This window comes from Camellia sinensis, chromosome 13 (genome assembly GCF_055761805.1).
Source record: "Camellia sinensis isolate YWXY chromosome 13, ASM5576180v1, whole genome shotgun sequence".
In the NCBI taxonomy this organism is placed as follows: Eukaryota; Viridiplantae; Streptophyta; class Magnoliopsida; order Ericales; family Theaceae; genus Camellia; species Camellia sinensis.
Window position 1 is genome coordinate 122,740,714 of NC_138973.1, and position 27,226 is coordinate 122,767,939.

At 38.4% G+C, this 27,226-nt stretch overlaps 1 long non-coding RNA gene across 1 annotated transcript; it reads left to right on the plus strand.

Moving 5' to 3' along the window:
• The first annotated feature begins 22,490 nt into the window (after window positions 1-22,490).
• Window positions 22,491-25,150, plus strand: LOC114303362 (uncharacterized). Its single transcript, XR_003643708.2, has 2 exons — window positions 22,491-22,705; window positions 24,756-25,150. It is a non-coding gene; the product is annotated as an uncharacterized LOC114303362 (long non-coding RNA).
• The last annotated feature ends 2,076 nt before the right edge of the window (window positions 25,151-27,226 follow it).

A 27,226-nucleotide genomic window follows, 5' to 3' on the forward strand; every position in this document is an offset into this window, starting at 1 on the left:
GCCACGTCATTAACTTCTGTTTGATTATAAGCGCCAGTTAACGACAGTGTTGAAATTAATTCAAAATTAAATAATTTAAGTGTAAAATTGAAATTACAAGAAGTACAAAGGTTAAATTGATCATCGATGTATAATTTAGAGGATAAAATAAAATTTTCTCAAAACTCTTCCATAATTTTTGCATGGAATATATTTTATTAAAGATAATGGTGTATTATATCAAATGATAAATATATGTGTGTGATAATATATAAATAGAAAATTCATACATAATTTTTATATATAATAATGTGGTTTAATGTTAACAAAAACCCTTCATATTACGAATGTAATAAATGACCTTCACTCCTATTTATATGAGACATGTAAAACAAAACTAGAAACAAATTTGGTATTTTTGAAAAACTTTTTCTTTTTCCCACAGGACAAAAATAAGTCATAAGATTCTTTTATTACCCGGGTAAACTACTAATAGGTCTTAATAATTAGATTTAATTCTTATCAAGTCTTATTGAAAATAAATTTTGATAAAATTGTTGTTAAAAATAATTTTTTTGTGACAATTTTTTATATATGTCGCTAAAAATTAACAATTAGTGACTTTTTTTTGTTTATGATTTTTATAAATTGTCACTAAAACTTATAATAGCTTTTTTATGATAAATTTTTCTCATAAAATTTATTAAATAATAAATTCAATTATTAAGATCTACACGTAAGTACCCCTTCTATTGTGTAGCTTTACTGCATGGTGCATTGTGTTAGATTTAAAAAAAAATCACGTACTGTATGCTGTGTTTAATTATTTTTTTAATTTATTACGGAACTAACTATAAGGTGAGACCCAACCTTTATGCCACTAATACTGGAAATGTTTATCCTGTTTTTATCTTCCTTTTCCTTTGTTTTGTTTTTTTTTTATGTATAATATTCTCTCACTAATTTTACACGGTGCGGGTAGAACTCTAGTTGCAAAATATTTTTGTTTGGTTAAATTTTTAAAATTTATTTTAAGAAATTAAAAACTAGTTTGATAAAAATAAATATTTCTAAAATCTCAAAAATTTACCTTATTTGGTTTTCAATTTTCAAAAATAATTTTCTGAGTTTTCAATACGTATTTTTATATTTTTAATGTTTTTTTAAATATTTTAATCAATTTTTTTTTAAAATTTTTAGATTCACTTAATCTTAATATAAGTAAAAAATTTGTACAATATTTTTAAAAAAATTCATTGAATATAACAAAATAAGAAAATGTATTGAATTTTTATATTTTTATATATGCATTTTTTGTATTCGGTGAATTTTTTATATTTTTTTTAGATTTTTTATTTTTTATTTTTGCAAAAATTATACTTCATTGAAATTTTTTAAAAATACAAGCCAAACACTTGATTAAGGATTGAAGATTTCGGTAGACCTTTTTTTCCAGTTATATTCTTATTACAGTGGAAAAAAACAAAAAAAACAAACAGTATACAAGATTATCTTGAAGAAAATTCGATATTGTTGGCTATATATTTTGTAAAAGCCAGTTGCAGTTCGACACGTGGCATAGTAAGGGTAATAAAGGAAGGTTATTCAAGCCTTTAATCCTGAGTACATGTGGCAATAACTATTGGTCCTCACATGATCTGAGTAACACTAGATCAAATAACGGGATGCAAGATGACGTGTCTTCAACGGTTACTCATATTCAAAATCCAGTACAAGAGGGAAGCTCAACTGCCAGTAATGGCGTAATGGAGCTACTTTTAAGGAAGCATGATCAGCGATCATGGAGGAGCAGTTCGACGGATCGAAGTGTAGTTCGAAGGTCATCACTGACGAGTATAAATAGCAGAGCAGCCCCCAGGAAAAAGGACGGACTCAGATCATACAAACCAGTCATTTACTTCATATATTTTCTTTTCCAGTCATTTACATTTCCAGTCTTTAAATACCTGTTCTTTAAATACCTGCACTTTAAATACCAGTACTGCACTTCGATTCATAGGAGTAGCTTCAAGTAGATTCAAGTAGATTGCTGTTGTAAACCTCTCTGAGGCTAAGTTCGGACCATTGTAAGTGTTCATTTTTATGAAATACTTCAATTGTTCTTCATATTACTGTTATTTTCTATTAACTTCTCCTAAATCAAGCCACCAGTAAAAGTCCTCTTCATTGAGGCTGAAAAGAACTAAAACACAATCGTCTGATAATTGGTTGGCAATCACAATTTCTGTAAGGACTGATTGATCCTTGCTGGCACGCTCACATTCACAAAAACACCCTTCGAAAAGCCAAAAAGCCAACATATATTTTTGGCACGCCCAGTGGGACTTAATTAAAAATGGCTAGAAGAAGACGACAAGGAGAAAGTGAACGCTTCGAAGAAGGCGTGGAAGGAGAGGTAGAAATACCAAATCCAGAGGATAATGTAGTAACACATCCCGTGGAAACTCCTATATTGTCAGAACCTATGGTCGAACAGACCAGTACTTCTGGACAAGAACCATATGTTCATATTATTGGACAAAACCAAGGAATTGGACCGTCCACTGTGCCATTTATTCAACCAACAAATCCATGGGATGGTTTAGTAAATGCCATGGGACAACAATTAATGAACACAATGGAAAGGTGGGCAACATCCTTTTTGGATCGAATGAATAACCACCAACCAACAAACACAAGACACACAGAGGAAGTCGTAAATGTCCCCCAGCAAAGATTGGCTAGAGAAAAACAGCCTATGCAAGTTAATGGACATACTAATGGTCAAACTAGTACCCAAAACTTTGAAAGACCATCGCCTCAGTCTTGGTATGAACCCATTTCAAGGCCTATAGCAGGCCAAAATACCTCAGTACTTAATAATGAAGCCACACAAGTTGGTGGATCTGGCCAAGCACAAGAAACTGGCATAAGAGTGGTTACAAATCCCATGTTCGAAGCCATACCTGGCACGAGGGGGTACACTAATCCCTTATTCGAATTTACACCCGGGGGGTTGGAGGGTTTTCCCACAAATGGCAGAGACACAACACCTGTTCCAGCACCTTTTGCAGGTCCTTTCGTGGGTCATGCTCAAAGAGGTTACCCATACCCTCAACAGCAACCTGCATTGCAAGGACAACCAGCCCCAAATTTACCGCCTTATGGACCAAGAGGACCACAAGCACAAGTTTGTCCACCAAATCCTGTGTTTGCCCCTCCAGTAGTGGTTCAGCAGGCACAAAATATGGTCCCTAGAGACCAGATTGCTGATATTGTTAGGGAGATATGTGGACCAATGGCTTGGGGGGTCCAGACTCCCATATACAGAAAACCATACCCAGAATGGGTGGATAGGGTACATGAATACCCGAGGGGATTTAGGATACCAGATTTTACCCTTTTTTACGGGACTGGAAATCAATCAACGATAGAACATATTGCTAGGTTTGCTGCTCAATGCGGTGAGTTTACTAACCATGACTATATGAAACTGAGATTATTTCCAAATTCCCTAACAGGGGGAGCATTTGCATGGTACATCAACCTTACACCTGGCTCCATTCAAAATTGGCAACAAATGGAAGAGGCATTTCATGCCCAATTCTTCCAATCAGAGCCAGAAGTATCTATGGCAGATTTGGCTAGATTGAGTCAAAGGCCTGAAGAAAAGGCTACTCAGTTTATTGCCAGATTTAAAAGGGCTCGAAATAAATGTAGAGTTATCCTGCCAGAGCCAGAATTCGTCAGATTGGCTCAAAATGGTTTGGAATTCAGGCTTCGAAAGAAGTTTGATTCAACTGAATTCAGAGATTTGGTCGAACTGACCTATAAGGTGTCTCGATATGAAGCATTATTAGAAGAGGAACAAGATCGAAATAATGCATCATATAAGACATATTATAGAGATCCTAATTATGAAATAGATGCAGCAGAGATTGTAGGCAAAGAACCCGTAATCTGTGAAGCATTAATTCATAAGGATACAATTATAGACCAACAGTTTAAAAAGAAAGACTTTCACAGAAAATACTCTGTCGATTTAACAAAAGCAGATGACATCTTTGATCATTTGCTCGCGGCTAATTTCCTTAAGTTACCTAAAGGAGTAAAACTACCATCTCCAGATGAACTGAAAGGAAAAGTATACTGTAAATGGCATAATTCTTGGTCTCACTCGACTAAAAACTGCATTGTTTTTCGAGACAGGATCCAAGAACAGATTCGAAAGGGAAGTTTGAAGTTCTCAGCTAAAACAGAAAAAGCCATGGGAATTGACAGTGATCCCTTTCCAGAAGTTGGAGAGGCAGCAGCCAATGTCATCACATCAGACTTTCAGAACTTGTCCTTGACAGAATTGGAGGAAGTCAATGTGCAGATGCATGTTGCTAATCAAACCAACATCAAGAAGAATGCTAGAGGCCCACCAGTTATTGAACAAGGTTTCTCGCACCAGAAGGAACACTCTGATGAAGAATCACTGGATGATGATTCTTTAGAAGCAGCGGTGATGCAGAGAATGTGCCCCAGGTGCAGACTCAGTTACAAGTGGTTGAAGGGGCTCCCAACTGATGGGAAACAATACTACAGGGATGTTCAGAGACGTCCTAAGTCAACCAATGCTTACAACAAAAGGCCGTATCCGGCTAGTGATAGGTAGAGACCACCAATGGTTGAGCCTGTGGTGAACAGAATGCATGACAAAGGCAAGAAGCTCTTGCATGAATCCAGGCCACATAACTATTATAGAGTGGAGAGTAGCCATTCCGAAATAAAACTGGAGAGAGGTTCAGTTCATGGAATCAGAGCCAGAGATTGGCCCCCTAGGCCAGTTTCACGCAGGACAGAAAATGGTCACCCTTATCGAAGGTCTGAATCAGATTCAAAACATGAGGACAAAACCAAGCACTTACCTTCACGGCCAGTTTCGAAGATGGCTTCGAAGGTGGAAAGGGGCAGTTCAGCGTCTGAATCAGCAAGTTCATGGGTACCTGGAGTCCCAGACTGGTTTGTAATGCAAAACAAACCTAGAGAATTGCCTGTTCGAGGAGATGTTGTAAACCAAGGCAGGATGATCAGGCCTCCTATGGTAGCTCCAAATAGCTGGGTGCTGCTTAAACACCCAAAGACGAAGGAACCAGGAATGGTCCCAGTCATCTCAAGGTCATAGAGAAGAAAAATTCAGCGCAGGTACACCCAATACCAGAAAGATCTGAAGGAAAGTGGAGAAAATTCTTCACCAGTCAAAATGGAAGGAAGGAAGAACCCAAAGTCAGACCATGCTCCAAAGCCGGTTCCACAGAGCAAAGTGGTCTGCAGCCGAGAACAATTGGCTAAGGTTCATGCCGAACTAACAGCCAGAGAGAAGTCTAGTCTTGTTGGATTGGAGAAGACCCTGATGGAGACAGATAGCGAGACCGAAGAAGAGAGTAACGTAAGCCAGAAGAAAGAGGTTGTGGAGGAAGAGATGTTCGAAGCCTTCATGGCTGAGCAAACGTTTCTGACTGAAGAACCAGTTGAGAAAGATCCTTCGAATGGATCAGTTAGCAATGAAATACCAGAATGCATCATGCAGGATGTTTCTGAGGGAGTCGACCAAAGTAACCAAGAGGGGGAACAAGTACAGCCAGCCATCCAGTTTGGCTCGTTTCCCCCAGTCTCAGTGAACATGGTACACATACTACCACAGGAATTCCGAGCTGGAGATGAAAACCAAGAGGGGCAGGAAGCTGATCCAGTTCAGATTTCTAGTGAAGACTCGCAAGCAAGCATGGTGCAAGATAACTTCGAAATGGTTACACCGATGGAAGATGAATATGAAAGTGAGGAAGTGGTAAGCATCAATCTATCGTATCCATTCGAGTACCCCTCAGATTCGATGACGCAGCACGTCATGCCTTTGTACATCAAGGCTTTCTTTGATGGAATACAGCTGAACCGAGTCCTGATAGATAATGGGGCAGCAGTAAACCTACTCCCGAAATCTTCTTTGAAGAAACTAGGAAAAAAGAATCCCAGGTTGATACCAACCAGCACAACCATTGCTGGTTTTGCTGGAGATAAGCAAATGGCTCAGGGGATTCTTCCCATTAATTTAAGTGTGGGAACCAGGGATTGTATGACAGCATTCTTCGTAATCGACAGTAATGCTAAATACAATGCTTTGCTTGGAAGGGATTGGATCCACACTAACAAATGTGTGCCTTCTTCTTTACATCAGAAAATCATGATGGCTCTAGGCAATGGAGAGACAGAGGAAATCGATGCAGATCCTCAACCCTTCATAGCCTGTGCAGACTTTGCGGAGGCTAAATTGTATATTGAGGGAGTAACACCTCTCAGTATACTGATGAAAGATGACAGCTCAGCCGAAGTGACGGCTGATGAGGAGGTGACACACCTGAAGCACTTAGTCCAAAAAGGTGCTGATGAAGAGGTTGTCCTTAGAGATGACAATGATGCCTGGTTATAGGCAAAGAGAGGAACCGCAAGAAGCCAAGTCCTTGGCTTTGATTAAATTTTTAGCATTGGACATAAAAGCAATAGTCCAGAAAGTTCAGGAGCAAGAGAGAGAGGCCATGATAATTGGCCGCAAACAGCAGAAGCAACAGGCTGGAGTCTTGACTCTTGATAAGTACTGTGCATTGGATATTGAAACAAAAGTCCAGGAGATACAGGAAGAGGAAGCCTTGTGGACAGACTTTGTCTACGAGGAGGAGGACAGAGATATTGAATTGAAGAACTTGGGGGCAGAACCAAGCTTGAAGATCACTTCAAAGATAGCAGAAACCAGAGGGAGTTCTCATGCACAAGACCCTTTAGAAGAAGTAAATCTAGGGGAAGGTTCTGTACAACAGCCCACTTACGTAAGTACTTGTTTGAACGCTCTGGACAGAAACCAGCTTTTGGTTGTTCTGAAGAAATACAAAGATTGCTTTGCATGGTCTTATAATGAACTACCAGGATTGGACAGGTCATTAGTGGAACATAGGCTCCCTATGAAGCCTAATTTCAGGCCATACAAGCAGAAACCAAGAAGGATGAGTCCAGAAGTAATTCAGAAGGTCAAGGAAGAGATCCTTAGACTCCTCAAGGCAGGTTTTATTAGAACAGCCAGGTATGTCGAGTGGCTATCTAATATTGTGCCTGTAGTCAAGAAGAATGGCAAAATGAGGGTATGTATCGATTTCAGAAATTTAAATCTGGCAACTCCTAAAGATGAGTACCCTATGCCTATAGTGGACTTGCTGGTGGACAGTTCAGCAGGTCACCAAGTCTTGTCAATGATGGATGGGCATTCCGGCTACAACCAAATCTGCATTGCAGAGGAAGATATCCACAAGACAGCATTCAGATGTCCTGGGAATATTGGCACCTTTGAGTGGGTTAAAATGCCATTTGGTCTAAAGAATGCTGGAGCTACATACCAAAGAGCCATGAACACTATCTTTCATGATCTTATTGGAGGATATCTGGAATGTTATATTGATGACATTGTAGTTAAATCCCAATCCATGGAAGAGCACCTGTTTCACTTAGAAGCAGCTTTTGAAAGGATGAGGAAGTTCAAATTAAAGCTCAATCCTCTTAAATGTGCTTTTGGTGTATCATCTGGAAATTTCTTGGGTTATGTTGTTCACAAGAAAGGAATACAGATTGATCAGAATAAAGCCAAAGCAATCATTGAAGCCAAACCCCCATCAAGTAAGAAAGAATTACAAAGGTTCCTTGGGCAGGTTAACTTTCTTCGAAGGTTCATTTCTAACACTGCAGGGAAAACTAAAGTATTTTCTTCCTTGCTAAGGCTGAAAGATGAAGAGGAATTTGTGTGGACAGCAGAGCACCAAATTGCTTTCGAAGGTATCAAGGCCTACTTGGCTAACCCCCCAGTGCTGATGCCACCAAAGGGTAACAACCCCTTGAAGTTGTACATAGCTGCAGCAGAAGATTCATTGGGAGCTTTCTTGGCCCAAGACAATGTAGAAGGCAAGGAGCAAGCTGTTTATTACCTTAGTAGGTTTTTAAATTCTTGTGAATGTAAATACTCAGCTGTTGAAAAGCTGTGCCTTGCTTTGTATTTTGCTGCAATGAAATTGAGATACTATCTTTTACCTACAACTGTCTTGGTAATTGCAACCACAGATTTGGTTAAATATATGTTATCTAGACCAATGTTGAGGGGAAGAATTGGCAAATGGATGCTTGCCTTATCAGAATTTCATCTAGAATATGTCCCTCAAAGGGCAGTAAAAGGGCAGGTTTTAGCCAATTTCTTGGCAGATCATCCATCTCAAACAGAGAGTCAGGAGATAATGGAACTTGGTATGACCAGTGTTGAGCCATGGCAAATGTGGTTCGATGGGTCGAAAGCAAATGGGTTAATTGGAATTGGTATTGTAATCAAGTCTCCGCAGGGGACAGAAACTACCCATGGTTTTAGAGTGGATGAAGCTACCTGTTCCAATAACCAGGCTGAATATGAAGCCTTAATTGTGGGACTAGAGATTCTTATTGGATTACAAGTACATGCAGTTGACATATTTGGAGATTCTCAATTGGTGGTTAACCAAGTGAAAGGAATTTTCAAGTGTCAAAGCATGAGTATCCTGCCATATTATGTTGTTGCATTACATTTGCTTTCTCAGTTTCAAATAGCAAATGTAACTCATGTTCCAAGATTCTTGAACAGTAGAGCCAATGATGTGGCTCAAAAGGCTTCGAACTTCAAGAGAAGGGATAATACCCAACGGGACATAAGCCAAACAACATATCAGCAATTAATTCAACCTTTGAATAAAAGGAATGTGATCTTGGAAGTCAATCATAATGACTTACAAGAACAAGATTGGAGGCATCCAATAATGCAGTACTTGGCTGGTCCGTCTTCGAAGGCCAGTAGAAAAGTTAAATTGCAGTCTATGCAATATATAATATATGGTAATGCTCTCTACAAAAGGGGAGGAGATGGCTTATTGTTAGAATGTCTAGGCCCGAAAGAAGCATTAACAGCCATGGCTGAGGTTCATGAAGGCATCTGTGGTGCTCATCAACCTGGTGTAAAAATGAGATGGTTGCTTCGAAGGCATTCCTATTATTGGCCAACCATCCTTAAAGATTGCATAGAATATGCAAAGGGGTGTCAGGCATGTCAAAAGCATGGCACAATAAGGCACGTGCCCATAACTGACCTACATGCAGTAGTGAAGCCTTGGCCATTTAGAGGGTGGGCCATGGATATGATGGGAAAAATACACCCACCTTCTTCGAAGCATCATTGTTTCATTCTAGTGGCCACTGACTACTTTACTAAATGGGTCGAAGCTAAGCCATACAAGGCTGTAGACCAAACAGAAGTTATTGGTTTTATTAAAGACTTAATCCATAGATTTGGCATCCCGCAAACCATAACAGTTGATAATGGAACTGTGTTTGATGGGAAAATGGTGAAGGCTTTTGTGGCAGAATTTGGAATTAGCCTTGTTAATTCCACACCCTATTATGCACAAGCTAATGGTCAAGCTGAGTCATCCAATAAGTCTTTGAAAAAAGGAATACAAAAGGTTGTGGATGACAATCCCAGGGATTGGCATAACCTATTATTGGATGTTCTGTGGGCATATAGGACCTCACCGAGGTCAAGCACAGGAGTCACTCCCTATGCTTTGGTGTATGGACATGATGCAGTCTTACCAGTAGAGATTAATGTTAAATCTTTGAGAGTAAGATGTCAAGATCAATTGAATCCTGAACAATACCATCAAAGTATGTGCTTAGAATTAGAAGGCGTAGATGAAGCCAGAATTTTGGCATTAAATAGCATTCTTTTCCAAAAGAAGAAAGCAGCCAAGAATTATAATAAGAAAGTCAAACACATTGGCTTTGATGAAGGTGATTTGGTATGGAAGACAATACTCCCAATTGGGATTAAAAGCCATAAGTTTGGCAAATGGTCACCTAATTGGGAAGGACCATATCAAATTCATAGGGTTTTGCCTTTTGGAGCATACCATTTAAGAAATTTGAATGGTTATGTACATCCCAAAAAGATTAATGGCAGATATTTAAAACCTTATTTTCTAACCATTTGGGAAACACAAGGGATAGAGTGAAACACCATATGCAAAAACACAAGCTTGTTCAAGTAATATTCAAAATATTGTGCTTTCATAAAGAATTAAGTACATCGTGCCACAAATTGGCCCAAAAATCATTACAATGCTTTAGTTGTTTTTGTACAATAGCTTTCCTATTGCTAAGAGAAGGAAATAATTGAATAGCCGCAGCCATGTCTTCTTTTCGATTAGCCAGCCCTTGATTGGTGATGTGCAGTTTCTTATCAGTTCGAACCAAGGCTTGGTTTACCGCGGCTAACTCCTCTTCGAGCTGAGCTTTCTTCTCCAGAAGTTGGACTCGAAAGTGGGAGGCAGAAGAGTGTTGTTCTTTCAGAGATGATACTTCGGTATGCACTTGAGAAACAAAACTCTGGTCCTTAGCCAGCTTATCATCCGCAGCCTTAGCAGCATGGCAAATGTTGAGATAAAAATCAATAGTAGCTGCAGCCTGAGATAGATGACTTGAGACACTCATGGCAGACTGCTCAGCAATATTACAGCATTGAAGGAACCCATTTCTGATGATAGGCCTTTGTAAAGCCTTGAAGGGGATCCTTGAAAATGAAGTCAGCAGTTGCAAGCATGTGTCCAAATCTACTGAAGGTACAAAAGGCTTGTTACTGGAGGAAGGAGAACTCTCGAAGATTTCCAATAAGGAGTTAGCCAAGGCTAACGGCTCAGCTTCAGCAGTAGAAGTGGGAGAGGTAGAAGGTATGTCAAAAAGACTAGCTAGTCTTCCTTCAAAAATGTCTACCTCATCCCTTGACATTAAGGGCATAGAGAGTGTTGTGGTGGAAGACGCAAAGGGCTGCATAGGGATGGGAGAAACAGATGGAGCATCTTTGGCAGCCTCTATGGTCTTGGCCACCAGCAAATCAAGAGAAGAGGGACTGGAAGTGGGCATTGGTGATGAACCATGAATTGAAGGGCTACCAGTGTCTTCTGTGGAAGAATCAACTGCCATTGGGAATAGAGTAGCAGTTGGATTTTCTACAAAGGATGGAGAAAGAGCAAGGCTCGAAGAAAAAATAGATTGAGGTAGGTTGCGAGCCAAAAAAGGGAGGTATGGCTCTAATCCAAGAAAGAGAGAGGCAGGAATACTGGGACTTAAAGAAGGTACGCCAAATATAGGCTTTGGAGATGGAAGTACGATTTGAACAACCCTGACTTTCTGCATTTGATCAACCTCAACCGAAATTGAGGAAGGCCTTATTGGAAAGGTGAGTGCAGTAGTTGTCGCTGCAAAAAGAAGAAATGCAGAACATTGTTAAAATTCAATGCCATAAGCTGACAAAGCAAAAAACAGCAGAGGTATGAGAGAAATTACTTGTCCCAGAGGCACTGGTACTGATGGGAGAATTGCGGAGAGAATAGTGTCCAGCAGACCGTTGTTTTCTGGCTAGTTCCCTTTGCAATGCATTGGCAGCGGCAGTTCTCTCTCTTAAAATTTGTTGTTGCCGTCTTTTCTCAGCCCTTTCAAAGACGACTATGGCTTTGGAATGTTCTTGTTCCACGGCCTTGGCGGCTGCCTCATGAAGGGGATCTTCAACCAAAGCAGTAGTTGAAGCAGTCATTTTTCTTCTCTTTCCTATGGCTTGGGCAATTGTCTCCGAATCAGAATTCTCAGGGGAGATATCAAACTCAGAAGGAGAGACAGTAATCTTTCTTCTCCTTTTTCTTTGAATTGGCTTTGTATGCCCCTCAATTGTTTTCTCAGCCCCTTTAGCCTGAGGTTCGGATCCCTTAAAAATAATCTCCTCTTCTACTTTCCTAATGGTTGTCTCTTCTTGGGGCAAATCAATCACCTTTTTTCTTCTCATCAAAGGTTCAAGCAGTCTCTGTTTCTTTTGTTTCTGATTACCTTCAACTAAATAAACTTCCATATTACTCACCCACCAACTCTGATATCTCTTCAAAAAGGAGCCGTGAGGTATGAAAGGGATATACTCAAAAGTGGCCAGATCATCCATAAACTTGAAGGTTGCCTCTTCTAGCCTTGACTTTCGAACCTTCAAATCCCTCTTGGTCAGAGTTAGGTTGGTGTTGCTGCAGAGAGGTATTGGAACTCCTTGTGTGAGGCCAAATTGTCTAGCAAATTGAGCAGGACAATAAGGCTCAGCTATGCATTTATAGGCTCTGGGGTTGGTGGTCCCAATAAACAGTTCTCTAGGGATCAATAGGGAAGCCCACATATCTTTGTGAATAGGCAAGGCACAGAGCCTGTCACTAAGGAAGTGATTCAACCAGGCTGGACCTATGCTAGCTTCGAAGGGACGGAAACGGTGATCAGGAAGAGCAGCTGGTAGTTGATGAAAGAAGGAGAAATAAAAGGGAAAAGTAGCTGGATAGAGAGAAGCATTGGCTAGTTTTATGCCATGAGTGAGAGAGTGTAGCCTAGAAAATTTGAGGCATTTGGATTGTAGTTCAGTAAAGTAGGCAAAGAGCCAAAGCTGAAGGATCCAAAATGGTCCCCCTTGACTAGCATCTAAAGGTTTCTCACAAAAGAGGGAACAAACTCTGTATACATGACCCAGAATGTATGGGGCTAAGGCCACTCTTTTCTGCAAAACCAAGGCTTTGGCAATAGGAGCAAATTCAGGCATGATTCTTTGGGAGGAGGTGCAGAATAAAAATTTGCAAAGCCAATATAATAAAAAGGAAAAGAATTCCCTATCAGTTACTGGACCCACTCTTTTGTTCTCAGCTCTAACAAAATCACTGTAAGATGAATTAAGAGAGGGGAGGGAGAAAGGGACTGCTAAGTCGGGAAAATCTGGTGTTATGGGGGTACCAATGGGAGATACTCCTAATAGATGGCAAATATCAAGAACAGTGGGGGCCATCATCCCACATCTGAATTGAAAGAAATTGAAGACGGGGTTCCAAAAGCACAAAGCAGTAGGAACTAGGAAAGGGTCCTCAGAGATAGTTACCCTAGACAGTCGAAGGGCATCGAGGAGGCAGAGCTCCTGGAGATCCAGTGTTTTAGTAGGGATGATCCGATCATACCATTCTTGCCATTCCGGTCTTATCGTGGGCCAGCATCGATGAGGACGATTGCTTTTCCAGTTCTTCCAGTCAAGGCCACCTTCATAAAGGAGACGTTGGTCCTCCAGACGCGGATAAAAGGTTGGGAGCTCAGTAAGGACTTCCTTGAAAATTGGTCCGAGCACGTAGTTCTGCTGCTCATGATGGCGAGGGACGAAGATACGCCCATCGATGGCGCTTTTCTCTCCGGCCTTGTACTTCTCACATTCTGCGTCAATAAGCCTTTTCAAAGCTAAAGATGAGCCTACGCGCTCTGGGGCTGGCACCTTTTGTGAAGAAGAAGCCATTGATGATACACTCTTCAGAAGATGAAGACCAAAGCAAAGAGGAGCCAGTAGAGAGAAGGGTTTGTAAAAGGCAAGAGATTTCGGAACACAAAACGAGAGGGTTTTAAAACCTTTGTGTCCGAAATTATACCCCGTAAGTCGTTAAGTACAAAAAGTACGAATGCGAGGAATTTCTTCCAAATTGATAGTTTTGGAGGGAAAAGCTTATTCCGAGGATTGGGGCCAGCTTCGAAATGAAATATTTGGCTTCGAAAACAAGATCTTGGTGTCAGAAAATCAAATAACAACGGCTTCGAAATACATAAGTCAGCTTCGAAGTCTAGTATCTGCTTAAAGGTGCTAAATTGCTTGATTATGGGTCTGTTTAGGAATCAAAGTAACGACCTTCGGAGCAAACCCTAGTATTCTCTGAGTATGAGAAGCGCTGTTCAGAGCATACTACATGCTTAAAAATGCCTGAATGCTCAAAGTATTGGTCTACTTCAAAAAATCCAAAGACCCGTGTGAAGGTTATCAGTCAAAATGACTCTTTAAGGAAGAGGGGCACTGTTCGAAACATCCAAGACCAATCATTGGTTTCTGTATGAGCAAGTGGGAATTGCCATAGGTTGCCCTTCGAAGCCAAAAGAGATCAGTTTAAAATTGATTGGCTATATCAACCATGACCATATATTGGTTACAGTTAGTGTTGAAAAAGTAAAGTCATTGAAATCGAAGTACTAAAATAATATCTGCCAGAATTGTCAATTATACTCCATGAATTGGACAAAGACATGATTGGTTCTTTTAGTTCTTCATTAAACAGTTGATTCGAAGGATGAGATTGTTCAATTCGAAGTTATGAGTTAGCTTTTAGAGATGAAAGGAAATAGAGTCAAACAGTGTTGAGTACAGAAAGACTTTGTTTATATTAAAGCCAAGATGATTACATTAAGTAACTCTATCTGGGCACAAATTCAAGCTCATAAAAATAAGGAATAGAATAAATAACAAGGTCATGAAATTTTGTCCAGCAATGGTCAATAAATTTCTGTTCTTTCTTTATTATTTCTTCTATCTCTTCTAAAGTTGATTGCATAAGCTGATGAGCTCTCACTTCATAATAGAGTTCTTCAGCCTTTGCTTCGAAGGCCTCTTCCCTTGATTTTTGTTCCAATTCATCTATAACCAAATCATCCCAGTATACAGAATCTTTATTCCTGAAGTCATCGAACTCTTCGATAAAATTCTCTGCTTCATATTGGGCATGAATTCGGAGAGATAAGAGTTGATCCAGATTTTGGATGGTGATTTTAGAATTTCGATGCCAGTAGAGGAGCACTGGGAGTTGGTCCAAAAACAAATGAAGCTCTGCTTGGGCAATAGGGTTGAGAACATGACCTCTAGTCAAGATATCACAAGCCCATTGAAAGTTCTTAAGAGGAATGTCATCCTCAAGAACATTGAAGGGCAGATGGGAGAAAGCCGCGAGCAAAAGTTGAGCTTGCTTTCGCTCGGCTGGAGAAGGGGGTGACGGAGGTTGGTAAGGTGGAAAGACTTTGTCCATTGGAAGGGCAAGTCTTAGTTTTTCTGTCCAGGAAAGGATGGGAGGAGGAGAAGGAGAAGATGACTCTGCTTCAGAAGACGAAGGGGAAGGAGCAGGTGTTTCTATCTCAGAAGATGCAGATGCAGAAGAAGGTGTGGATGCTTCTATTATGGGAGATGGCACGGGAGCAGAAGGAACAAAGGCATTAATGTAGTCAAGCCAATCAGAAGAACAAATCTTCGCCTTTTTGGCTAAAAATGAAGGGGTGTACCCTTGTGCTTCTTCTGGACGCTGGGCAGGGTGCATTATCTTCGTAGGCATGGAAGAAGTATACCAAGCCACAAGCAGATTCTCCTCCAAGCTACGTCGAAGGTCAATGGGCACGTAAGGGTAGACCACTGAGCTTCGAGCGTAGGAGGGAAACTCCAAGGGGTCAGTAAACTCAACAAAATGGTGATTGATTCGCTCCCTTAGATCATAAGTCTCAGGAGCGAACCAGCTTGTCCAGCCAGAAGCTCCAGAGGATGAAGAGGTCACAGTTTCATCCCATGCAGAGGTCTGTGAAGAAGAGTTTCCTAGATCCATATTTGCAACTTGTCGAAGCAAAGGCTCGAGGGTAGTTCGGTCAGAATACAAAGGGAGCTTAGGGGAAGAACTCTTTGTATCTGTAAGTTTGTAAACCAAAGGATTAAAGGCAATGTGTTCATAGTCCAAAGGTTTATAATCTGCAAAAGCCTCCATTACCTGAATATAGGAGGGCGGGTAAAGGTGGCTAATGAATGCGTGGAGGTTCTTTCGAGGGGGAACAACATCACTCAAAGGCTCTTCATATGCTTGATCAATAGAAAGGGAAGTTGATGCAGCCATAGCCTGTTCGAATACTAAGGTATTGGGATGTTCGACGAGTTAATGCAGATGATCTCCAAATGGATGACGGTTGTGTTTCCAGAATATGGACTCCATACACGTTCTGGAAGCGCGGGAAAACTGCAATCCACTAATATCACCAAGTATTGGGTATATTAGTGCGGGGGGTAATGTTGGCTATATATTTTGTAAAAGCCAGTTGCAGTTCGACACGTGGCATAGTAAGGGTAATAAAGGAAGGTTATTCAAGCCTTTAATCCTGAGTACATGTGGCAATAACTATTGGTCCTCACATGATCTGAGTAACACTAGATCAAATAACGGGATGCAAGATGACGTGTCTTCAACGGTTACTCATATTCAAAATCCAGTACAAGAGGGAAGCTCAACTGCCAGTAATGGCGTAATGGAGCTACTTTTAAGGAAGCATGATTAGCGATCATGGAGGAGCAGTTCGACGGATCGAAGTGTAGTTCGAAGGTCATCACTGACGAGTATAAATAGCAGAGCAGCCCCCAGGAAAAAGGACGGACTCAGATCATACAAACCAGTCATTTACTTCATATATTTTCTTTTCCAGTCATTTACATTTCCAGTCTTTAAATACCTGTTCTTTAAATACCTGCACTTTAAATACCAGTACTGCACTTCGATTCATAGGAGTAGCTTCAAGTAGATTCAAGTAGATTGCTGTTGTAAACCTCTCTGAGGCTGAGTTCGGACCATTGTAAGTGTTCATTTTTATGAAATACTTCAATTGTTCTTCATATTACTGTTATTTTCTATTAACTTCTCCTAAATCAAGCCACCAGTAAAAGTCCTCTTCATTGAGGCTGAAAAGAACTAAAACACAATCGTCTGATAATTGGTTGGCAATCACAATTTCTGTAAGGACTGATTGATCCTTGCTGGCACGCTCACATTCACAAAAACACCCTTCGAAAAGCCAAAAAGCCAACAGATATATAATATATATATGAAATTAAGGAGAAAATGAAAGAAAAAATAAAAAAAGGCATTTTAGTCTCATTGTAAAAAAATAAATAAATTTGGACGATAGGATGTTAAGAGGCGTTACGTGTATAGATATCATTTTCCTAAATATATAGAGAGTGTTAATACAGTCGTTGAATTGAATGATTAGCAAATCAAATTATGAAGTCAAACATAAAAATAAAAAAACATAAAAAAAACTATGAAATGAAATGAGAGGGAATAAAAATCAACGCATGAACTATGTGAGTCTTAACATTGTCACATGGCATAATTATGAATTATTACGTGTATGACAGTTGTTAAATCCTAATCTACAACAACAAGAACTCATCGTGAGATGAGATTGTATTGATATAGAAGTTTTAAAAAACTGGAGGATTATTTGAGAAATGACTTCTTGAGCAGTTGCTAGGTAAGGCACTTAATTATTATAAATAGACTACAACCCCATGAGTTGAGAGATTTTGTTTTATGTATTTAATCTGTCCATTAAATATTTTTATAATATTGAAAGACTAACTTGGACATCGGAGGACTCCCGACCATTTAGCGGCTGAGAGTGTTTTATCTTGTAAATGGCGATCACGTGGTGGTTCTAATCATCTTCTTCGTTGGATTTCTTATCATCAAGTAACGAATTTTCTATGTCCATACAATTAGCACCATTTGTGGAAAATGACAAAATTCAACAAAGAGAAATATTAATACACCAATCTGTAATCATCACGAGCATGAATTTTGATACTAGACTTGGCAGGAGACCGTTACTTTGGTCAGGTTTGCCACCGGATAGAGATGGAGTTTGCGCTTTATGGATCATAGGGGCAAGATGAATTGCAATTCCCCTTGGTAATTTGTAGAACATGGAGGCAAGATGAACTATGCTTCCTTTTGGCAATTTTTGCTCAACTAAAAAGTATGTGTATGAGCTTTTTGTTTGTTAAAACGTCCTAGCTTAGCTACGCCTTCTTTGGAACAAGTCCTAGCAAGGTTAGATATTTTTAGAATAAGCCTTAACAAGATTAGGTATTCTTGAAATAAGTCGTAACAAGATTAGGCATTATTCAAATATGCCCGGCACCCATATATCGTTCCAGCCAAACAACAATATCCAACTATTTTTATCAGAACAATAAAAAAATATAAAGCTTCTACTATTCACTAAGCTCAAAGAGAATGAAAGCTTGGGGAGCAATTGAGAGGGAATAAAAATCACCACAGGAATCAAGGGGTATTTGGTGAGTAAAGGTGGAGGCTCCCCCTCAATCAATGAATCTTTTTTTTTTTTTCTTTCTTTCTTTTGCATATTTTTTCTTTTTCTTTTTCTATTTCTTTTTTTTTCTTTTTCTTTTGCACAATCATTGGCGGCTGACACGCTCAAGAGTATGGAAATCGAACCAGAGAAGCATGGATATAATAAGGATGGCCTGGTTGATGACTCTGAGGTAACCTTTTTCTCATGGCTAGACTGCAAAGAATTAAGGGGAAAGCCATGGAGATGTAAAAAGATGGTAGGTGGTTAAGAGACTCAACATCACCCATGATATGCTAGAATATGTCAATTCCTCTAGAAACGCAAAAGATCAATGACAGAAGTCCATAGAGAAAAAATAATCACTAAGGCAGAAGACTCCAAAATTTGCTAATCCAAGAGTGTGTACAGAATGAGACATACTAATCAAAAAACACACACACTCCAAAACGAGTAATGACCACAGAAAGCACACATATATTAACATGTAATGGATATTCTCATCAAATCCAATATGCACCAAGGACCACTCAAAAATTTCAAGCTTGCAAAACCATATTAAGAAAATCTTTTTGGGATTTTTTTTTTTCAAAAATAAAGCAAGACAAGAACCGAACATGCACACATTTTTTTTTCTCAAAAAAAACACCCAGAAACTCAAAAAATAATCCAAATAAAAAAATTAACACAAGTCAAGTTTTCTCACTCAAATCTTTTTGATCTTAACAAAATTAGGTCTAGCAGTCTTGGTAAATGTCGTGGCATTGTGAACACCCTCATGAATCTTGGTATTCTGCCTGGACATGTAAGGTTGTCTCCTAACCCAAAAAGTATTCGAATTTCTACCCTTTTAAGACACTCTCCCATGCAACTTATAACAGTAAGGGCGAATATGACCATGCATACCACAATGATGACAAATAAAAACAGGGTGTCCAAGGTGTACCTTCTTTTCTTTTACCTTACCAACTCTAGGAAGTTTGAGAAGTCCATCCTTATGTTGAAATTTTTGTTCCCCCTTTCCTTGAGTTCTTGTATCATAAGATGTAGATGCACTCTGTTTTTGCCCTTTGTTATCACTAAAGCCAATGCCACTCTTGTCATAACTCATTTGTTGAGACCCAATAATATCCTCCAAAGTCTTTGATCCTTTGTTCCAAAGACCAATGGTAGCCATAGCACACCTGAGTTCTTTCTCTTTCTTGATCATTAGTTCTTCCAAAGCAACTTGTGACATCTCGAGAGATTTAATCTTTTCTTCATACATGGCATGGGTTTGCAGTAGCTCATTCCTCTCTGTCTCACAAGTCAACAGTTTTGCACAAAGAACTTGTTGATCATCAGCTATCTTGATGGCATTAATCCTGGCCTCGGAAATCTCCTCCTTAAGTTTGACATTCTCACTTTCACATGTTTTGAGTTTCTTTGTGAGTTTGTCATTCAATTTGAATAAGTTAAGAGACTTCTTATACAACTTTTCATAAGCTTGCTCAAGCTCTTCATGATCACTCTTCGAGGATTCATCATCAGTGATATTCTCAACTGACCTCTTCGGAGAATCTGTTTGTCCTTCCGCTTCAGAAACCGCCATGAAAGCAAGGAATTGTTTATGTCCCTCTTCGCCTTGATCTTCGTTGTCACTTTCATCTTCATCAGATTCTGATTCATCATCCCAAGTGATGGCGAGAGTTTTCTTCTTCCTCAAATGAGTAGGGCATTCTGAAGCAAAGTGGCCAAATCCTTGGCATTCATAGCATTGGAGTCTTTCAAAGTTCCCTTGTATCGTTCCTTTCTCCTTCTTGGCTATAGAATTAATTTTGAGTTTATCTTTGCCTTTAGATTTATGAGAATGAGTAGATTCCAAAAGATTAGGATTCTTTTTCAAAAAAGATTTTTTAAATTGTTTAACAAAAGCAGCCGTAATCTTAGAATCTATCTCATAATCCTCATCAGAATCCTCTCCAACTCTATGAGCACTATTAAAAGCAATATCTTTTTGTTTCTTTTTGAAATTCCTGTGTGCCTCATAAGTTTGGAGTTTTCCAACCAACTGATCCAGCTTAAGGTTGTCAACATCTTGACCCTCCTCAATAGCCGTAACTTTTGGTTGGAACCGATCGGGCAAGGATCTCAAAATTTTTCCCACAACTTTGGATTCTGGAATTTTTTCACCTAAATTGAAGCTAGAATTTACAATGTCACTCAACTTCGCATAAAATTCATCAAAGGTCTCATTATCTTTCATTGAAAGGTTTTCGAAACTAGACATGAGCCTTTGAAGTTTTGAGCATTTAACCAAATGAGTGCCCTCATGAATAGTTTGTAAGATATCCCAAGCCTCTTTTGCAGCTTCACAATTGCAAATACGACTAAACTCTTCAGGTGTGACAGCGCAAAAGAGAGAATTGATAGCTTTACTATTCCAGCTACTATTTTGGTAATCAGTTGTGTCCCACTTATCAATTGGTTTGGGGATTGTAACTCCATCAACGGTAATTTTTGGTTCGGTCCACCCATTCATAACAGATTGCCAAACTTTTTCATCTATAGATTTCAAAAACGATCTCATCCGAGCTTTTCAAAAAGAATAATTGGATCCGTCAAGTAGGGGTGGTCGAACCATAGAATTTTCCTCATGAATTGAATCCATTATCACAAATCAAACAAGATCTCGTTCTAAAAGAATATTATTTAAAAAAAAAAAAAAAATAGAACCCGCTCTGATACCAATTGAAAAATCTAGAAATCTCCCATAGATATTGATTTGTGATTATGTAACAATTTTAAGCAGTATATAACAATCCCAATCAAACAATCAAGACAAATCAACACAACGTTTTAACGTGGAAAAATCACAATTGGACACCTCTAACTGTGATTAAAAGACCACGGGCAACAGCCACAAAACAATGCACTAAGAAGATTTAAAGGAATTACACAGGTATACTCTCAATTACCTAGCGAATCCACACCTAATTGAACCAATCTCTATGTGCCTCTTCCAACCCCGTCTTCACCTCGAAATTGTCTTTACGATGAGCCACTCCAGAATCCACCGAAGCTTCAGGCTCGAATTCTTCAGAATCCACCGAAGAACAACTCTCTCTTTTGTAGAACAAACAAAACCTTTGATGTACTCTCTTTAAACCATGAGTTGAATACTCAATAAAATATTAAAGTAAACTAACAAAATTTCCCCAGACATAAACCTTAGAATCCCAAAAAGAAGATCTGGAGGTGTTATCCAAGTATTGGGAGAAAACCAACTACTTATAGAAAACCAAAAGTAATCCTAGATTTGGAAGAAAACCCAATCCTTTTTGAAATCCGAAAAACTGTGTTCGCGCTGTCCACTCAAGCGCCCAACATCCCGCTTGAGCGTCTTCAGCAAAATATGCGTGTGACAAAACAAAGATCCGTTCGAGTGCTGGAGAACCTGCTCGAGCGCGAAATCAGACATCTCAGTACTTTTACAGGCGACCAAAACTGCTGGAACCAGGGATTCTCCGTTCGAGCGGGGTAATGTCCGCTTAAGCAGACAGGCAACTTGGAATGCATTTTTGCATTTTGCTTCAGGGGCGCTGCCCCTCGACCCCACCTAGACGTTGCCCCGGACCCGCCAAGGGGCGTTGCCCCCTGGACCTCCGCGAGCTGACCGGGCAGCTCGATCCTTGTCATAATCAGCGAAGTGGCAATCTTGAAAGTATTAGCATCACAAACTTCTCTGAAAGGCACAATTCGGTTTGGATTCGCATCTAAACACTCATAGCCTCACTGAAATAAAAGTGCGAAAATAAATACAACTGAAAGGAGTTTTGTCAAACGGGGTTGCCAAGAATAAAACCTAACACACTACAACAATATTATGTATGGAGTAGAACTTGTCGTAAAATGAGATTGTATTGATATAAAAGTCTTAAACAACAAGAGATTGTTTGAGAAAAGACTTTTGAAGTACTCAGACTACATGCCAGGCAAGACACTAGATTATTATAAATAGAACATGCCCCTATGAGTTGAGGGACGCTGTTTTCTGTATTTAATTTGGCAATTAAATATTTTTATAATATTAAAGATTAGTGACTGAGAGTGTTTTATTTTATAAGTGGCGATTATGTGGTATTTCTAATCATCCTCTTTATTGAATTTCTATATCATCACGTAACAAAATTTTCTGTGTCCATATATGAAATATCATGGATAAAATTTTGGATAGTGGACAGTCACTGTATTATCTCATGGTTTGCAATCTACCTATGTTTGGAGGGAAGGGGGGAGGGGGGGAGTTCGGATCCCCTCCTTGAGAATCCTACTTCACTTCCTACATGCAACGACTGACAACGGTTATAAAAAAAAATATGAAATTAAAATTTCAGAAAATTCCTGCCCGCTGCTATACATACAGAGGTTATACATTCACTCTCACTCTCACTTTCACTCAGCCTCATAGTTACCCTTTCTCGTCTACCGAACCCACCCTCACCGGCAACCCAGACGGCGAACCCACTCCTAACCCCAACTCGTCGCTCCAGCCCTAATATTCTTTGCTTCGTGAACCATAGCCCCACCACAACCACCATCGGCTAAGCGAAGAAATTTCTTGACGAGAACATGGGTTCTCAGGCCATAGATAAACCAGGTTCGTCTTCGAAACGCTGAAATTAAGAAGTTAGGGTTGTGTGATTGAGATTGAGAAAATAGATTTGAAATTTCAAAATTAGGGCTTTGATTTGAGATTCCAACGGCTAAAAATTTAGGGCTTTGATTTGGGTTTTATCTTCTCCTTCTTCTTCTTTTTTTCCATCTCTTTGTTACATGTTTTAATACTTCTTTAGGTTTGTTTTGTTTATTCTTTGTTGTGGGTGTGTTTTGGTGTGTTTTTGATGAATTAGTATCCATAAACCTATTTAATTAGTGAGATAAATTGATTGATGCTCCCTAATTTTCTGTCTTAAATTGATTGATGCTCCCTATTTAATTACTTCCGTAATTTTCTGTCTTAAATTCCAGAGACAACAAGTTCATGAAAATATGAACAATCTGAATACCAATTCTTTAAATCAGTAGCCAATTTTTGATAAATCAGTAACCAATTCACGAAATATGCTCCATGTTTTTGATGAATCAGTAGCCAATTTTATATATTTTTTTATCTCATTACTTAATTGCCTCAAATCTGAACAATCTGAATACCAATTCAACAGTTATGATGTTTACTACTCAAGTGACAATGTGGACCAATAGAATTGAGGTTGGATCATCACATCAGCAAAAAAAAAAAGTTAATAACCAACATTGTTTTATGAGTAGTGCTATAGAATTGAGGTTGTGACTAAGAGAGTGTGTTTGGAATTTCTGTTGTTTGACCTTTGCAATAAGCCAAACAAAAAAAATCAAACATATTTAAAGGTAAAAAGATCAATAAACACTCAGAGCCCAAGATCCCAAATATTGCTTCCAACCAATATTACTGCAACCTTGTAACTCATTCTCAAATGTACCTACATTGCAAAAAGAATCTACACAGAAAAATTACAGAGAATTTTAAATATCAAATGCATATCATATGAATGGTAATCACTTGTTCCTAAGAGATGGAGCACTAATGAATGATATCATATGAATGCATAATAGCTTGTTCATATCATATGAATGATCATATACAAACTGTGTTAGTATTGGCCATGAAAATATAGTCAGACATCTTCCTTGAATATCTAACACTTGGTTAGTGCAGATCTCAAACTAGTTTGGACTTGGAAATGGGAACCATGTTTACTTAAGGCACATGTTGTAGAAATCAACTTTTTTATGCAAGTTTAAGCCACATGTTGACTTTGTTTCTTACGAAAGTTTAGCCATATAAGTCTTTACGCCATTCTTAATCATTAATATCAAAACGTTTGGTGATAATCAGATAAAAATGTTCAAAATGTCAAGCACAATCATTTGATCCGCTGGCAACTACATTCTTAACCACACTTCACTGCTGAAATGAAGTAAAGAACAACTTCCATTAGCATCAAGTTAACCACACTTCACTACATTCTTATCCACACTTCACTCCTAATCTCCTTGTTATAATTGATTCTGTTTTCTAGCTGATATTCAATTGATGTACATAGCCCATCCATACACCTTTTTTCTTTTGTAATTAACAATGTTGCTGATTCTCTAGTTCTCCCAAAATCCTTAACTACACCCAAAAGAGAACTAAGGTTCTTAACATTGTTTAGATAACAATAATAAAAACAAATGATAATCAGAGAAAAATAGAGCTAAACATAATTTTCCAGAATTTTGACTGCAACAATTTGAGAAGGAAGAAAAGGGAGAGTATGACTGTAACAATTTTTTTAGCTAGTAGAATAGGTTGTGTCCTTCCATAGAGTGAAAGACACATCAAAGCTTACACCACCTATTGTTTTGAGATTGTTTGTATTGTGTATGCAGATTTAGAAATGACTTCTTCTTCTACTAATAATAGTAATATAAGATTAAAACCGAGACTGTGCAATTGTGGAAGAACATCTGCCATGTATATTGTAAGAACCAATAAGAATCGAAATCAAGGGTGTTTGTTCTTTGTTTGCCCATCAAAATATGTAAGTATGTATTGGAAATATAAATATGAAAGTAGTGACAAATTAATTTGTGTTATTCGACTAACTGATTGTCATGCATTGTAGAGTAACACTGCCCATTGCAATTTCTTCAAGTTTGTGGATGAAGATAATGAAGATGTTACGTCCACAATCCGTTCCAACACTAGAGCTTGTGATGGTATTTTAGTAGAAGACTTTAATGAGCTAAGGACGAGGCTTGATGACGTGGAAAATGAAAATGATGACTATGGTCGAAGGCTTGAAAGGATGGAAAATAATTTGAAGGTGATGGTGTATTTCATTGTATTTTCTATAATTTTGTACTTTATGATGTAGCTTATTGTTTGGTTGGCTTCTGGAAAATTTGTCCAATGTTATTATGGATTTTATGAAACTTAATGGATGTATTGTCAACGTTTGTAACATTTTGGCTTTGATGAATATATGCAATGATTTTAGATGGTTTTCATGAATAGAAATTTGATGAATGTAGTTATGGATTTGAAAATTATAGATGCAATGATTTTAGATGGTTTTCATGAATGGAAATTTGATGAATGTAGTTATGGAATTGATGATTATAGACACAACGATGGTGTTTTCGTTTTCATGAATGGAAATTTAATGAATGTAGTTATGGACTTGATGATTATAGATGCAATGATTTTAGATGGTTTTCATTAATGGAAATTTGATGAATTTAGTTATGGAATTGATGATTATAGAACTTGGAAATTTTAGCATTTTGGTCTTGTTTGCATTAATCTTACCATGATTTGGTTTGGGTGTAGAGATAGTATTTGATGGAGTTAGAGCTCAAAATTCGTATATCAACTGTTCAACTAGAAAATTATCTACACAAGCACACAAGTTATCTACACAAAGCACAAAGCACAAAGTAAAAAAGTTCACTCAACACAAGCACCTCTTGAAGAACACAAGCACCAAATTTGTAAGGAAAATGTATAAAAGTTCTGATCAACACAAGAACCTCTTGAAGAACCAACCACTCACAAGTTATGTACACAAAACACAAAGCACAAAGTCTCCATTACCAAGTTATGCTTGAGAATACAGCTGTAGGTCTTCAAAAAATAAGACACCAATTTCGCATAATTTTTCTAACAAATGAAAATGCTGTGGCCCTTTTCTTTCACACAAAAGAAAATCTATAAATTTCAACATACACATTGGTCCGTTAACATTAACAAAATGAAGAACAGTGACACTAACAAACCATACAAAGGATAACATCAAGTGTAAATACAAGCTATTAACATTAACAAAATGTGGAACATTTCCACTGTAAATACAAGCCATAACACACACATTCTGGTAGTATTTCAGCAACTACAACAACAACATCACTTTCCAGTTTCAGCATCAGTTTGCTTCACAGTTTAAGCATTAGTTTACTTCACTTTCCATGAACAATTTAAGCATCAGTTTGCTTCACAGTTTCAGCTGCTAGGACTTCTATTTCCAGTGCGTTTCACCATTTTATGCCTGTCAATAGCCTAAAACGGAAAAAGATAGACTTTCAACAGAATTTTCAAAAACTAAATGAATGAGCTAAACATAATTTTCAGCAACTAAAAACATAGAATTTTCAGCATGTACCAAGACAGAATTTTCAGCAAGTAAAAATTAAAAAGACAGCAGCAAATTCAGCAACTAAATACATGCTTTTTCCATAATTTTCAGCAAGTAAATACATGCTCTAAACAGAATTTTCAGCAACTAAAAAGCCAAAATTTTGAGCAACTAAAAATTAAAAAGACAGCAAGGATGAACTTGGCTACACATTGAACTATTTAATTCTTGAGAATACCGAAACCTAATGTCATATCCACATGAACCTTGAAGTAGTGACTGGAATGTTGGTTGAGCAAAATAGCGTTGAGGCATTGAATTTGGCAAAGAATTTGGCACTACATATATCTCCTGCAAATTGTTTGCCTACAACAATGTCATATATTAGGCTTCGCAATCATGGTTTGAGTCACATATTATATCCACACAAAAAATACAATGTTAAACTAACACTCACATGATATGTGGGATACATCAATGGCGGAGGAATAAAATTACCACCCATGGCCACAGATAGAGGAACAGGATGAAGATGAGAAAGGGGTTGAAGAGGAGGAACATGTTGATGAACATAGATATCTCCTTCAACAGATAATGGAGAAGGTGTAACTGTTGGACTTGCAATAGATTTCAACAAAGCCAAGCTATTAGTACGGGATTTTTTTTTGGAGTTCGCTATCAACGCCACTTCGAATCCACCTTTTACCCTCTTTTTGCCCTTACTAGTTGCCACATTTTTCTTCAATCCTTTTGGTTGCACAACATGATTCACATCTTCACAATCCAATTCAAAGCTTTGGGTTGCATCATCATTACTTACTTCATTTTCAACACCAAAATGAGCACTTAACTTGTGTTCAACATTTGTACCTAATGTAGCAAGGTGTGCAATAGAAAACTCATAAGTTTCTTCAGTTTCCGCAGCTCTACATGTTATTGCTCTAAATGCGGTCATCAATGTC